Below are 13,724 nucleotides of genomic sequence, written 5' to 3' on the forward strand. Positions count from 1 at the left end.
GGATGAAATCCCGCATCAGTATCCAGCTTGGCAGCTCTCCTAGTCTGACCACCACGAGCTGCTTCTCCTTCAATGGTATGACACCGTCTTGGAGTGCTGGGTGTCTGACTATCAATATTGAGTGAGTCTTACTGATTCAGTTGTAATTTTCACATCCGTGACCTTTCATGTCCTCCTCTCTGAGTGTGGGGCAGGTGGCACCTGAGGGTGTTCCACTTCTAGGAAACCAACCTCCTGCAAGAGCACTTGTATTTCCTGGCGTTTTTAGGAATTTCAGATATCCCTGGGATCATTATTCTTCAACAGCACAACCTTCACTAACAAATGTTCTAATGAAACCAGTTTTCAGACTCTGTTTGTATTTTGAAATGAAAACATTGCCTTGTAACACCACCATTCTCTAAGTCTTTCAAAATGTGTTCCAAATATTTCCTTCTAATTGGAAACTTCCCTTTGAAATCACAGACTTTGAATTCAGTTTATATTCTTTTTGATGCCTTTCAAGGGTACATTTCTTTTAGCTAGTTTTACAAGAAGGGACACTTCTTATAAAAATATGAGACACCTTTGTAGTTTCATGTTATTAAAAATATTTGTATACATATGAAATACATTTCAAATGAAATACATTTCATATGTATGTATTTTACTCAAACATTTCAGAAAAAGTTACTGAGATTCATTAATATTTGCTATTTATGTGAGGAAGGACATCTGAAAGGTACATTGGCCAACATCTCCCTGTCTAAAGCTGGTTCCCCTACCACAGCTACTCTCTTGGCACCCTGTTTGCTGCATTCATAGCACTTAGACCAAACTGTTACTATCTTGCTCATATGTTTATTGTTTGTCTAGGCACCTCCTAGATGATGGGTAAATCAGTGTCAACTGTTCTTTAATGACACTGCTGGTTGCAAAGACTGTTCCATTTCCTACTAGGCCTTTAGATTCCAGGTCTACAAAATGGCTGTATGAGAGTCTGATGTATGTCAAATGATATATGAGATTCCCTAGGTTGATCCTTGTGTGCTTCTCACATCAGCTCCAAAGGGCTAAATTTATGAGAACCTTTCAGCTCCATCTTCCTCTCAGCTGCCTGCTGACTCCTTCCCTTTCCCTTCCACTGCCTGCTAACTAAATCACCCTGGTGTTCCTTGAGTGCCTCTGTTCACTTCATTTCCTCTGAATTGCTTTCCACCCCAACCCTTGCCCAGCCCATGTGGAAGAAAGATTTGAACCATAATTTTCCTTTTGATTAGCCAGGTGATCTTGGACAGACCTCTCTGAACCTCAGTTTCTTCATCTGTAAAATGTAGATATTAAGAGTTCCACCGTAAGTGGTGTCTCATGGTAGGACTTCAGCAAATCACAACCATCATCATCATTGTTGATTTTATTGTTAATGTCCTTCAGGCTTCACTTCTTTGGCTTCTCTTCAGTCGTTGTTTATCATTACTGATAATTTGAAAATAACTTCAGAATTATATGTATGTTTTACTCTTGAGTTAGATTTAAGCTCTTTGAAAGGAAATCTACTGTTAACTGCTTGATGTACACTGCTCTGTGTGCTGTGGAACTAAACCAATGGTTGTCTCCAATGGAATTAATCCACAACATTTGATATTGCACCTAAAGAAAGTATAAAATGTATCTTCTGCTTATTTGTGGATATTCTGCTTTTGCTGCCTGGATAATACAATTAAGGTGCTTCTTCTAGATTTGTGAACTTTAAAGATAATAAAGGGAGAAACTTTTTACATGTCCACTTCCTATACGACTCTTCCCCAATTTTTAAATCATTTACTATTTTTAATTTCAAATTGGAATTAGAGTTTCAAGACTTAATGCATGAGGATGATAAATGACCCTATGACCTGGAAACAAGGTGCCTTCAGAGAACTAAACTGGAAGCAGAGTGTCCGTAGAGTGGGTGGTAGAATTAACCCACCCTGGAGATGATATTATACAAAGTGGAAAGGATTAGGAATAGTCAGGTTTTTTTCAAGGGGCAAGCAGTGTAGAGGAGTCTTGAAAGCTGTTACCGAATCAATTATATTACACCCTAACAGAGAAAGAATATGTTAATTAAGAACTGGCAGGAGGTGGCAGATATGAACTCCTCAAGAAAGAAAAAGTCATTAAGTAAGATTTTGGACAGAGTTAACCAAATATTCTTTTTGGAAAGAGATAGCCAAGAGATACTGAACTAACCACACAGAAATTTTATTTTTTCATTTTATTTTTATTTATTTATTTATTAATAAATAAGAGAGAGAAAGAGAAAGTGCGTGTGCGAGAGAAGAGAGCAGAGCTGGGAGAGAGGGAGAGAGAGAATTTCAAGCAGGCTCCACTGGGCCCAATACGGAGCCTGATGCAAGACTCTGTCTCACCACTTTGACATCATAACCTGAGCTGACATCAAGAGTCTGATGCTTAATCGACTGAGCCACCCAGGCACCCCTGAACACGTAGGAATTACAGACACACTCAGTAGGTGGGTGAGAATGGCTTTGAAATTTACGTGGTCTACATAAATTAACCCCCTAGACCACCCATCTCTCTTGGCTCCCTAAGCAACCTTCTGAAGATTTATTCAGCCTCCTAACAACCTCTCTCCACTGATAACTAGAATGCTCTCTAGAAAATTATCTTCCTTCCTTGGAGATTTGCATTGTGATTTAACCATAAGTTCCTTACAGGGACAGAACCAGAATTTGTGAGGGACAGATCCAGAATTATAAACATTTTTTTAGAATTAGGGGGGCTCTCTTTGAGAAAAAGAATACAAAATGGCAAATATGAAATTGCTGCTAGGGTAGACAAGCACAGGCAAGCGGGCCTGAAGCTTTACCTTAGCATCACAGTGAAGCTGTTGAAGTTGAATCAGTGCAGGTCCTGAGAGCCCATCAGCTCTGGGTGCACCACCCTGCAAAGGTGAGGGCCAGACCTGGGGAGGCCCTCAGCAGTAACTCTTTCTCTCCCATTGACCCTATAATCTTTTTTTTTTTTTTAAGATTTCATTTATTTATTTGACAGAGAGAGAGACAGAACACAAGCAGGAGAGTGGGAGAGGGAGAAACAAGCTCCCCACTGAGCTGGGAGCCAGATGCAGGGCTTGATCCCAGGACCCTGGGATCATGACCTGAGCCAAAAACAGTCGCTTAACCTAATGAGCCACCCAGGTGCCCAGACCCTATAATCTTAATAATAAAAATTACCACAAAGGAGTCAAATTCCATACTGCTTCTTTTTCTTTTTTTTTCTTTAAAGATTTTACTTATTTATTTGACAGAGAGATCACAAGTAGGCAGAGAGGCAGGCATAGAGAGAGAGAGAGAGGGTAACAGGCTTCCTGCTGTGCAGAGAGCCCAATGCAGGGCTCTATCCCAGGACCCTGAGATCATGACTTGAGCCAAAGGCAGAGGCTTAACCCACTGAGCCATCCAGGCACCCCTCTATACTGCTGCTTCTTTTTTTTTTTTTTTTAAAGATTTTATTTATTTATTTGACAGACAGAGATCACAGGTAGGCAGAGAGGCAGGCAGAGAGAGAGGAGGAAGCAGGCTCCCTGCCGAGCAGAGAGCCCGACACGACACGGGGCTTGATCCCAGGACGCTGGGATCATGACCTGAGCCAAAGGCAGAGGCTTTAACCCACTGAGCCACCCAGGCGCCCCCCCGCCATACTGCTTCTTAAAAGGATTTTGGCACTTTGCCTTTTTTATGACCCTTTCTACCTAGATTACTATCCTGTTCAAAGATATAGAAACTCTTCCCAGATTCTGTCTTGTTTTCTATATTCCAAAGAGATAGCAATGTTATATACAGCACAAAAAGAGAAATCTGTGAGGATATAACAATGCCCCAAACAGGATTTAAATGTCCACGGACCAGAAAGAAAAGAAACTTAGAGCAGTGGGTATGATGAAGCTGTGGCCTGATATGCTCTAGGTCGCTAGGAAGCTGGCTAGGCCAGGCCTGTGGTTCTTACATGGTAACAGAGAATAAGGGTGCCCCATCTGAGGTAGTGGGAGAGTGTTAGATTCACAGCTTTTAAATGCGTGCTGTAATAGGGCTCATTGTGCTTTAGAAGAGGCTGACAAAATCTGTAGCGTGGAGCTCCAGTTTATATTAAGATGTACACCTAGAAAGCAAGAGGTCACAGACACGGGCCAGAGATGAGGAATTGAGCCCTGTTCAAATGGTTTCTAAAAGCTATTAGGTGGGATTGAGCAAGGTTGTGCATGGTGTGGGTGCATGAGTAGATTCGCGGTGGCCTGGTGGGGTGTCAGAGCCTCCGCGAGGTGAGAAGTATGTTCATGTGAAGGAGCTGTCTGGCATGAGGGTGGTGACGAGGGCATCCACACAGATGAAGGTAGTTATGTCAGCTGTGGAGGAATCATTAGCATTGATTGATCAAGGAAGAAAATATTAAGGATGATGGTGTTGGGCTGGAATTGAAGATTGGAGTGTGAACTCAAGATTTTCAATGAACGGATGAAAGAGAAAAAGGGAGGGAGAGATACTCAAATACATATATTACTAGTTTTGTCCTCTGAGAGGGTCTGGGAACATTGGCATCCCAAAAACACTGAGTACATCTAGCATTCCGATCTTAGTTTCTAAGTACCCTTCTTCTGAGGTCCTTGGAGATCATTGGTTGACTTCAGTAGTGAGGTAGGGAAAATACAAGATGAGCCCAGAACCTCTTATAGAGCCTGAAATAAAGAAGTGCTCAAAGAATGATGGGGACACAGACACCACCTTGTTGCAGCTCCTATTGGAAAAAAGTGGGGCAATTTCAGCAAGAAAATGAAGTGTAGACTGTAAGGTATTCAATAAAGTAGGAAACCATGAGTTCAAGCAGGTATTTTAAAAAGTGGTGAATAAATTAATAGTTTGATGAGGAGTGATACATTATCTCAGAGCCTCCTCGGAAAATATTTATTAAAAGTAATTTCACAGTACGGAAGTCAAGCAGACAGGAACTTAAACAAGTGTTTGAAGTTAGCGTCACCAGTAATGGCACAAATACAAATCATGTGTCCCTTGAATAGGATAAAATGAGAACGCATCATCACTTCTGTGATATTCCTGCCTAAGATGTATAATGGGTACTTAATCATGAGGAAGCATCACACAAACCTAAACTGAAGAATATTATGCAAAATAAATGGCCTATAAACATTGAAAGTGTCATGCTTATGATAGAGAAAGACGAAGAACTATTCCAGATAGAATGAAACTAAGGAGACATGATAATAAGGTGTTACCTGTTTTGCAAGATCTGGATTTAGGACTGCCTCTTTTTCTTACAAAGTGCATGCTTGAGGATAATTGGAGAACTTGACTAGAGCCTGAGAATTATAGTAAAGTATCAATATTAATTTCCTGATTTTAGTGGTTATATTGTGGTTATATAGGAGAATGGTTTCATTTATAGGAAATACACACAAAAAAGTGTTAGAGAGTAATGGAGCATAATGTCAGCCATCTACTCTCAAATGGGTAGGAGAAATGGTTTTTTATACTGTATGTGTACATTTTCTCTGAGTTTGAGATTGTTTATATGTATATTTATTTATGTATTTCATTGCTTTTGTGTGTTTTGTGTTTTGAATATCCATACCCAGCCAAGTTTCCCCAAAGCAGATTTTAGTGGGACCTATCAGCTATAAGCAGTGACCTTGGGGTAGGTGATGACTTTTGCCATGCTACAATGAGAAGAGCTTATTTTTCTTTTTAGGACAATGCATACACTGCTCAAGAAGCTTGATGAGATGGTTATCTTTGGCAGGTCACCATGCCCTAGTCACACAGAGGCTCAGCACTGTCGCCCTCATTAAAGGCCATTCAACAGCATTTTCTAGAAGCTTCTAGGCATGCAAATGATGATATGATGAGAGACACCAGTGATGCCTTCTTCCTCTGGAACTTTGTCACAGGCCTTGCAAATCATGTGATCAGAAGAACTAATGATTTTAATGATTTAATATCAGTCCTACCAGGTCCTCTTTTGTTTGGTTTCTCTTTTATTCAACAGATTTTTATTGAGCCCTACTATTTTACAGGTCCTGTAGTAATCTGAGAAACACAAAGGTGAAAAAAAGGCCCTTGCAGTTTCCATATGAACAAAAGAGGGGGTCAGATGAGGAAGCAAATCTTTACTATCTAATGTCTCTAATGACTGTCTCTTAGGAAGGCTTCACCAAAAAGACTATGAGCTTCAACTTAAAGGATAAGCTTACTTCAAATTTTACCAAATGTTTAGAAATTTAAGTGATATTTAAATGACTTTTTGTATGTGGACAAAAATATAAAAGAAAAAAGGGGGTCAGGAGGGAGATGGGAAAGAAACAGCAGTTTTAAGGAAAATACCTCAACAGTGAAAACGTTATGTATGTATCTTCACCTACTTTATGCTACAAAATAAATCTTTTTAAAAGCACATTTTGGGGGGACCTGCATGGCTCATCGGTTGGGCATCTGACTTTTGGTTTTGGCACAGGTCATGATCTCAGGGTAGTGCAACGGAGCCGCCTGCATTGGGCTCTGTGCTTGGAATTATCTCTCCCTCTGCATCCCCCCAACCCACTCCACACCACTGGGGCGTGTGTGCTCTCTAAAATAAAATAAAATTTAAAAGTACATCTTTCGTGCTCGCTTCGGCAGCACATATACTAAAAGTACATCTTTCAAGAGGTAAAGAAGTAGATAAAATAGTGAGTTGTCATAAAACAAATAGGTGTAACTGTTTAGAGCTTTATCTTGTGTTCTCAGTTTCCCAAGTATGATTTTGTTTATTTTTATTTTTATTTTTTAGCTCTAATCGTTCTGCACGGGATTCTCATTCCTGGTAGCTCTGTCACCTCCCGCTCCATTTCAGAGGTGATATTCAATGCCATTCTGAAGAACCCAGGCACTTGACTCATTTCTAAACTTTCTTTTCAGTTTCAAATCTCCCAAAGCTATAACTCAGCTGTCAGCCTGTGGACATGGATCGTTTGACACCCTTGAAACTTTCCCAGTGATTTCCTAGGGACTCAGCCATCCTATCGCTGATGTTCTCCGTGCCTGACCACTTGGGAATACAGTGGACTAGGGCCTCTTGGACTCTCCAGTAGTTGGAACTGTCCTCTTTAGTTTCCCCAAGAACATTCTGGACTTCATCACTTCCTTCCCCTCTGGCCTGATAGTTGAAAGCCACAGTGGAGTTACCAAGGGCCAGATGTCTAGTGCTTTTCTAAAATGATTTTTTATTTTTTATTTTATTTATTTTTTTCTTAAACATTTGGTTTAGAATGGTACTTCACTTTCTTTGAGTTGTTTTCTCTCTTTTGGGGCGAGGTTCTTTTTTTTTTTAAGATTTTATTTATTCATTTGACAGACAAAGATCACAAGTAGGCAGAGAGAGAAAGGAGGAAGCAGGCTCCCCACGGAGCAGAGAGCCCGATGTGGGGCTCGATCTCAGGACCCTGGGACCATGACCCAAGCCGAAGGCAGAGGCTTTAACCCACTGAGCCACCCAGGAGCCCTGGGGCCAGGATCTTGTTTAGATCTTAAATTATTATTCATGGCTCTGAAGACTTTTTTGGATAAAAGTCATTTTATCGGGCGCCTGGGTGGCTCAGTGGGTTGGACCTCTGCCTTCATCTCGGGTCATGGTCTTGGGGGTCCTGGAATCAAGTCCTGAGTCGGGCTCTCTGCTTGGCAGGGAGCCCGTGTCCTCCTCTCTTTCTCTCTGCCTGCCTCTCTGCCTACTTGTGATCTCACTCTGTCAAATGAATACATAAAATCTTAAAAAAAAAAAAAAAGTCACTTTATCTCACCAGAGGAAAAACACTGTCCCCTCCACATGGAAACAATAGCAGCATAGGCCTTTGGTATTCAGAAATTTAACATTTCTTGTAAAAGTACCTCAGAGGCCTGTAGAGAAAGCATATAAATTTGAAGGAATGGAGTTTAATCTCAGAGTTTAATCTGAGGCACAGGATGGGAAGAAGACATAACGAGAAAAAGGTTTGGTATGTGAGATGGTGCATTTTGGGGATGCCTGGGAAAATAGGAAGCAAACTTGACCTTGCCATCTTCCTTATCCCTTTGTCGTTCAAGATAAAGATAGAGAGGGGTGGGGTTCTGAGGCCAACTCGAGGTTTGTAGATGTTTACATTGGTGAGGGTAGGGACGGCAGGAAGGCTTGGCACCAGATTCCACTCACAAGGAGCTGGGGTGAGGTGCCCAGTCTCCACTCATAATTTGGCTTTGTTCTTGTTTTTGAATTATTGCAGCCAAGAGAAGTAAAGAATATTAATGAATTTTTAAGTATATGTTATTGAAATTGATATCATTGTTATACATTTATGGTTTTTATAAGTTTGGGGTTTCGGGAAGCTTTCTGGGAAAATTCCTTTCAAAAGTCAAAGGTCTAGGGGCGCCTGGGTGGCTCAGTGGGTTAAGCCGCTGCCTTCGGCTCAGGTCATGATCTCGGAGTCCTGGGATCGAGTCCCGCATCGGGCTCTTTGCTCAGCAGGGAGCCTGCTTCCTCCTCTCTCTCTGCCTGCCTCTCTGCCTGCTTGTGATCTCTCTGTCAAATAAATAAATAAAAAATCTTTAAAAAAAAAAAAAAAAGTCAAAGGTCTAGACTCTGGAGTCCACATCAAACCCAGTTATCTTCCTATCCATTGCCACTCTCCCAGCGTTGAACACAGCCCAAATCATCATTATCTTCGTGCTAGTCACCTCATAACCGGTCTCCCTGCATCCACTCTAACAGCTCCTGCCCTCAATTCCAGTCCATTCTCTTCAGAGATCTTTGTTTTTTAATTGAAATTTTTATCGAGATAATTGTAGATTCACTTGCAGTTGGAAGAAAGAATACAAAGAGATCCTATGTACTTTTTGCACAGTTTCATCCAGTGGTAACATCATACAAAATCATAGTGTGATATTACAACCAGGATATTGACATTGATATAATCTTCCAGCCTTATTCAGATTTCCCCAGTTTTACTTGTATTCACGTGTGTGTGTGTGTGTGTGTAGTTCTATATAATTTCATCTTACATGTGTCCACCATCACAGTCAAGATCGAGAAGATTCCATCACAAGGATCCCTCCTGTTGCCCTTTTATTAACCACACCCACCTCCCTTCTTCCCTCCATCCTTCTTCCCTAACTCAGGGCAACCACTAGTCTGGCTCTTTATTCCCAAAATTTTTTCATTTCAAGAATATTACATAAAGAGAATCATATAACATGGAACCTTTTGGCATTTTTTCCTCGGCATAATTCTCTGGAGATTCATCCAAGTTTTGGTGTCTGTCTGTAGTTTATTCCTCTTCACTGTTGAGTAGTATTATGTAGTTATGATGGATGTACTCCAGTTTGCTTAACCAGTATCCCATTGAAGAACATCTGAGGTGTTTCCAGTTTGGGGCTACTACAGATGAAGCTGCTATGAACATTCCTGCATAGGTTTTATGGGAGCCTCAGTTTTCATTTCTCTGGGATAAATGCCCAAGACGAAAATTGCTGTCATATGGTTGCAGGTATCGTTTTTTTAAAAGCTGCCGAACTCTTTCCGGAGTGGCTGTGCCATTGTACATACCCTTCAACAGTGGATGGGGGATCTAGTTTCTCCACATCCTCGCTGGCATTTAGAGTTGTCACTATTTTTTATTTTAGCCATTGTGATGGATGTGTAGTGACACCTCCTTATAGTTTCAATTTACATCTCCCAGGTTGGTAATGGTTTTGATCATCTTCTAAGTTCTAACGTGAGGTAGTCAGCCCTTGTGCACTGTCCCAGCCTCTCTTCCTGCAGTTCAACCTGTACTTTCAAGGTGGTAGAACTTCAGGACATGGGGCTGCGGGCTCTGGATTACATGGATTTAGGAATAGAAAGACCTGGTAGCTATTAAAATAATCCAATTACATACTGCAGTGTGGATGGTGGAGGCAGGAAGAGGTTAAGAGAATTAACAGAATAAATAAACAGAAGTTTGTTATACAAATGTATAACCCCCAATTTCCCACCTTGTGTCCCTAAGTGGAGGCTACTTTACGATTTAATTAGGATAATCCATACACCTTCAGTGTCTTTGTCAAGTGCAAAAGGAGGTTTGGAGGGTCTGGGGAACCTCGCGACCAGATTTGTATTTTTCATTGACTGCATCGGCAGCACTGGAGGACAGACAGGACGACTGTGAGCCAGGAGGCTACTACAGAGAGAGGCATAAACTCAGGCAATGGTAGGGGAGAGAGGAGGACGAGGCAGTTTTGACTGATATAGGATAATGTGTTTCAACAGCACTCAATGACACCGAGCATCAGAAAATTGAAAATGTCGAGACACCCAAGATACTTCTGCTGCAGGCCTGTGTTGGAAATTATGATCATCGTGGATCACTTCGCATCCTTGGTTCAATGCTATGGACAAACAATAAAGCTGGAAAATACTGATACTATACTATAATCCTATACGATCTAGGGAGACCCTAGTACAAGACTAATTTTTCAATGGAAATAGCATTAAAATGAACTATAGAATTCTGCACCTTGGGCAATTTAAACCCCTCATTTTTTTTTTTTGTGGCCAGAAATGTTCACTAATTTGTCCAGGATAACCCAATTAGATAGAAACTTAGACTTGTAAGTATTTTGTCCTCTCAAAAGGGAGAAAGCATGTGTTTTGAAAGTCTAAGTTTAATCCTGGGTGTGGGGGGTGGGGGTTTGTGTAAACCCATATAGATTTTCTCTAGCAATCCCATGACCTCCCATGACCATAGTGTGCAGGACGTGGTAACTGATATTGTAACCTCGAGCATGAGAGTTCATTGGCATTGACGTGACCCACAGTTTTACTGAGCTAATAATATGTGAAAAGTGGCCAGAACACACATGGGCTGCTGTTTGGCATTCATAAGGAAGAAGAACCAGCAGAGGATTCACCGAAGCCTAGATCACCACAGAAAACCTGAAGCTAACTGGGAACTCGCTGCTGCTCAGAAGCCAGCAGGGCAGAGAGCTGTGAGGAATAAAGCTATTCTTTTCGGCAAAGAATACACTGTATCTTGTCAAGTCTCAGTGGCAGAGATGCAGACAGCGACTGGACTCTCTACTAGTTCTGCTCGGCTGGGAAGCACAGTGATGACGCAGAGTCCCACATGATTCCTGTGGCTTAGGACCATCGGTTGCACTTAACATAGTAGAACTGATGACGTCATTTTTTAAAACCACACTACAAATACAACAGCAAAAAAAACTGTGCAAGGCCGATGAGAAAGATTGTCAACTAGAATCGCATGTAAGAAAGACTGAGGAGTTTTGATGAGCTCAGTATGAGTCAGCCGTGTGCGCGGGGTGCTGAGAAAGTTAGTACAGATTCGAGCTCCATTCAGAGGGTTCTGGTGTTCAGAATTCAGGAGGGGACATTTCGTTCCCACAGTAGGTTGATGAAAGTGGAATCTATGTTTAAAATTACATACATGGCTAACGTGTACTCAGTGCTTCCCATCTATCAGGTTATGGGCTAAATGTTTCGCGTGACCCTCTTACTACACACAAGCCTTGTCACGTCTTGTTGCTGCCTCCCTCCCACCCAGCGTGTGTGTAGATAAGGACATCATCCCTCCACGGAGTTGGGCCCATATGTGACCAGGCTTGCGACAGATTCAGGTCTGTCCGCCCAAACTCAGCCGGGAGCAGATTCTTGAAAGCGCACTATTGAAAAACCGCGCCAAGTCTTCGGCCGTACCACCCCGAATGCTTCCGATCTCATCTGAAAAACAGCCGGCCTGAAGGATACAGGGAGCTGGGTTGGGAGGATCTAGGAAATTTAACACGTGGGAAAAGGCTAGAAGAACAAACAGGGCGCAGTGAGAAACAGAGAAACAGGTGAGGTACTGGAGTCAGAGAAGAGTGGGGAGGTCATGCATCCGGACCCCTGGAGATGGGAACAGAAGGGCGATGTGAAAGAACATGGAGGTGAATCGGTCTATCTAAAGAGGATTTTCTATATAAAATAATTATGGATGTCTAAAAATGGACCGGCTGCCTTCTGAGGCACCGAGAACCATCTCCTAGGGCCTCCAGCAGGAAGCAAGCAGTCCATCTAATGGGAAAGAGGCCCCCGGACCCTCAATACAAAAGCAGCTGAGGGCTGCATTTGCTCTTTTCTGTGCCTTCACAGAGCATTGGTTTTTTTTTTTTAAACATGAAAATATGTCTACATGACAATAATCTGTAATGTGGCACTTTATCCAGTGAAGAGAACAGCTCAGGTCAGGTCTTCAGCAGCAGGAAATACTAGTAATAGTTGAGTATAGGAAAATTCAGTGATGGCAAGAGAAATGGAGAAGCAAAGAATAATTCTTTTCAGAAGAAAACTGGAAGTTAACACCTGATTTATAGCATTGAAATGAAGTTTTTTTTTTTTTTAAGAGATTTTATTTACTTATAGTTGACAGAGAAAAGGGATCACACGTAGGCAGAGAGGCAGGCAGAGGAGAGAGGGGGAAGCAGGCTCCCCACTGAGCAGAGAGCCCGATGCGGGACTCGATCCCAGGACCCCTGAGATCATGACCTGAGCCAAAGGCAGCGGCTTAAACCCACTGAACCACCCAGGCGCCCCTGAAATGAAGTTCTTATATCTCCATTGTTGATTCGATAAAAATGCCTTGATTAAAACATAACAAATTTGTTGTGTGACATTGTAAAATAGTTTCTTTTTTTTTTTTTTTTTTTTTTAAAGATTTTAACTTATTTGAGAGAGTAACAGAGAGAGCATGAAAGGAGAGAAGGGTCAGAGGGAGAAGCAGACTCCCGGGTGGAGCTGGGAGCCCAATTCAGGACTTGATCCTGAAACTCCGGGATCATGACTGAGCTGAAGGCAGTTGCTTAACCCACTGAGCCACCCAGGTGCCCTGTAAAAGAGTTTCTTAAAAGCAAAGTTAAATAGGGGACTTCTTCCAGCTTTTCTTGAAAAGATTTAGCAGAGCCTTCATTTAATGATATATTAGGATAACCTATAATGTCACACTGATTCTACAGGTGGCCTTTGCTCTCTTACCTTACTAATCCCAGAGCAAACAAAAACCTCATGAACTAGAGGTAGTAGTTTCCACTTCTCACCAAACTTTCTTGAGAGAATGATACTGATAAAGAAGAGCACGTAACCACTTACTGCCCATTGTAAATTAACAAAAGTAAATGAGGCAATTAAAACTCAGATTATCCATTGCAGTGTTGACAAGCATTCTTTTTTCAGTGGTAGGGTTCTTTTTTACTTATCCTAGAAGTCTGACGGCAGACAGGTAGTATTATTTTATCAATGTAAACTAATAATGAAATTAATCACTCTTGAGTATTCTTTTGTATATATTCTCTTAGAAGTAAGAACAGTTCTGTTAGTTATAAAGTTTTTTGTAATTCCAAGTTTGCGCTCAAAGCAAAGATAACCTTGCAGTCAGATATGAGAAGAGTGAGAATTTAGTTTGTAACTAGTCATCTTAAAATTTTCTAAGAATGAAATTTCATAGTTCAACACACTCAGAGATTGCTTTTATAAACTCAAAACAAACAATAAACCGAAGAATATTTTGTGAAAGGGCACCTGGGTGGCTCAGTTGTTGGTTAAACCATCTGCCTTTGGCTCAGGTCATGATCCCAAAGTTCTGGGATCAAGCCCCACCACTGGGCTCCTGCTCAGCGAGGAGCCTCCTTCTC

General features: G+C 41.6%; 1 long non-coding RNA gene across 1 annotated transcript in view; it reads left to right on the plus strand.

The window, feature by feature from the left end:
* The window catches only part of LOC125097081 (uncharacterized), a 65,295-nt gene extending 53,110 nt beyond the window's left edge, over nucleotides 1–12,185 (plus strand). The window contains exon 7 of the long non-coding RNA XR_007126485.1: nucleotides 10,309–12,185. This is a non-coding gene — a long non-coding RNA (uncharacterized LOC125097081). The remainder of the gene's footprint in view (nucleotides 1–10,308) is intronic.
* Nucleotides 12,186–13,724: the final 1,539 nt, after the last annotated feature.

Source organism: Lutra lutra, chromosome 4 (genome assembly GCF_902655055.1).
Source record: "Lutra lutra chromosome 4, mLutLut1.2, whole genome shotgun sequence".
NCBI classification, from domain to species: Eukaryota; Metazoa; Chordata; class Mammalia; order Carnivora; family Mustelidae; genus Lutra; species Lutra lutra.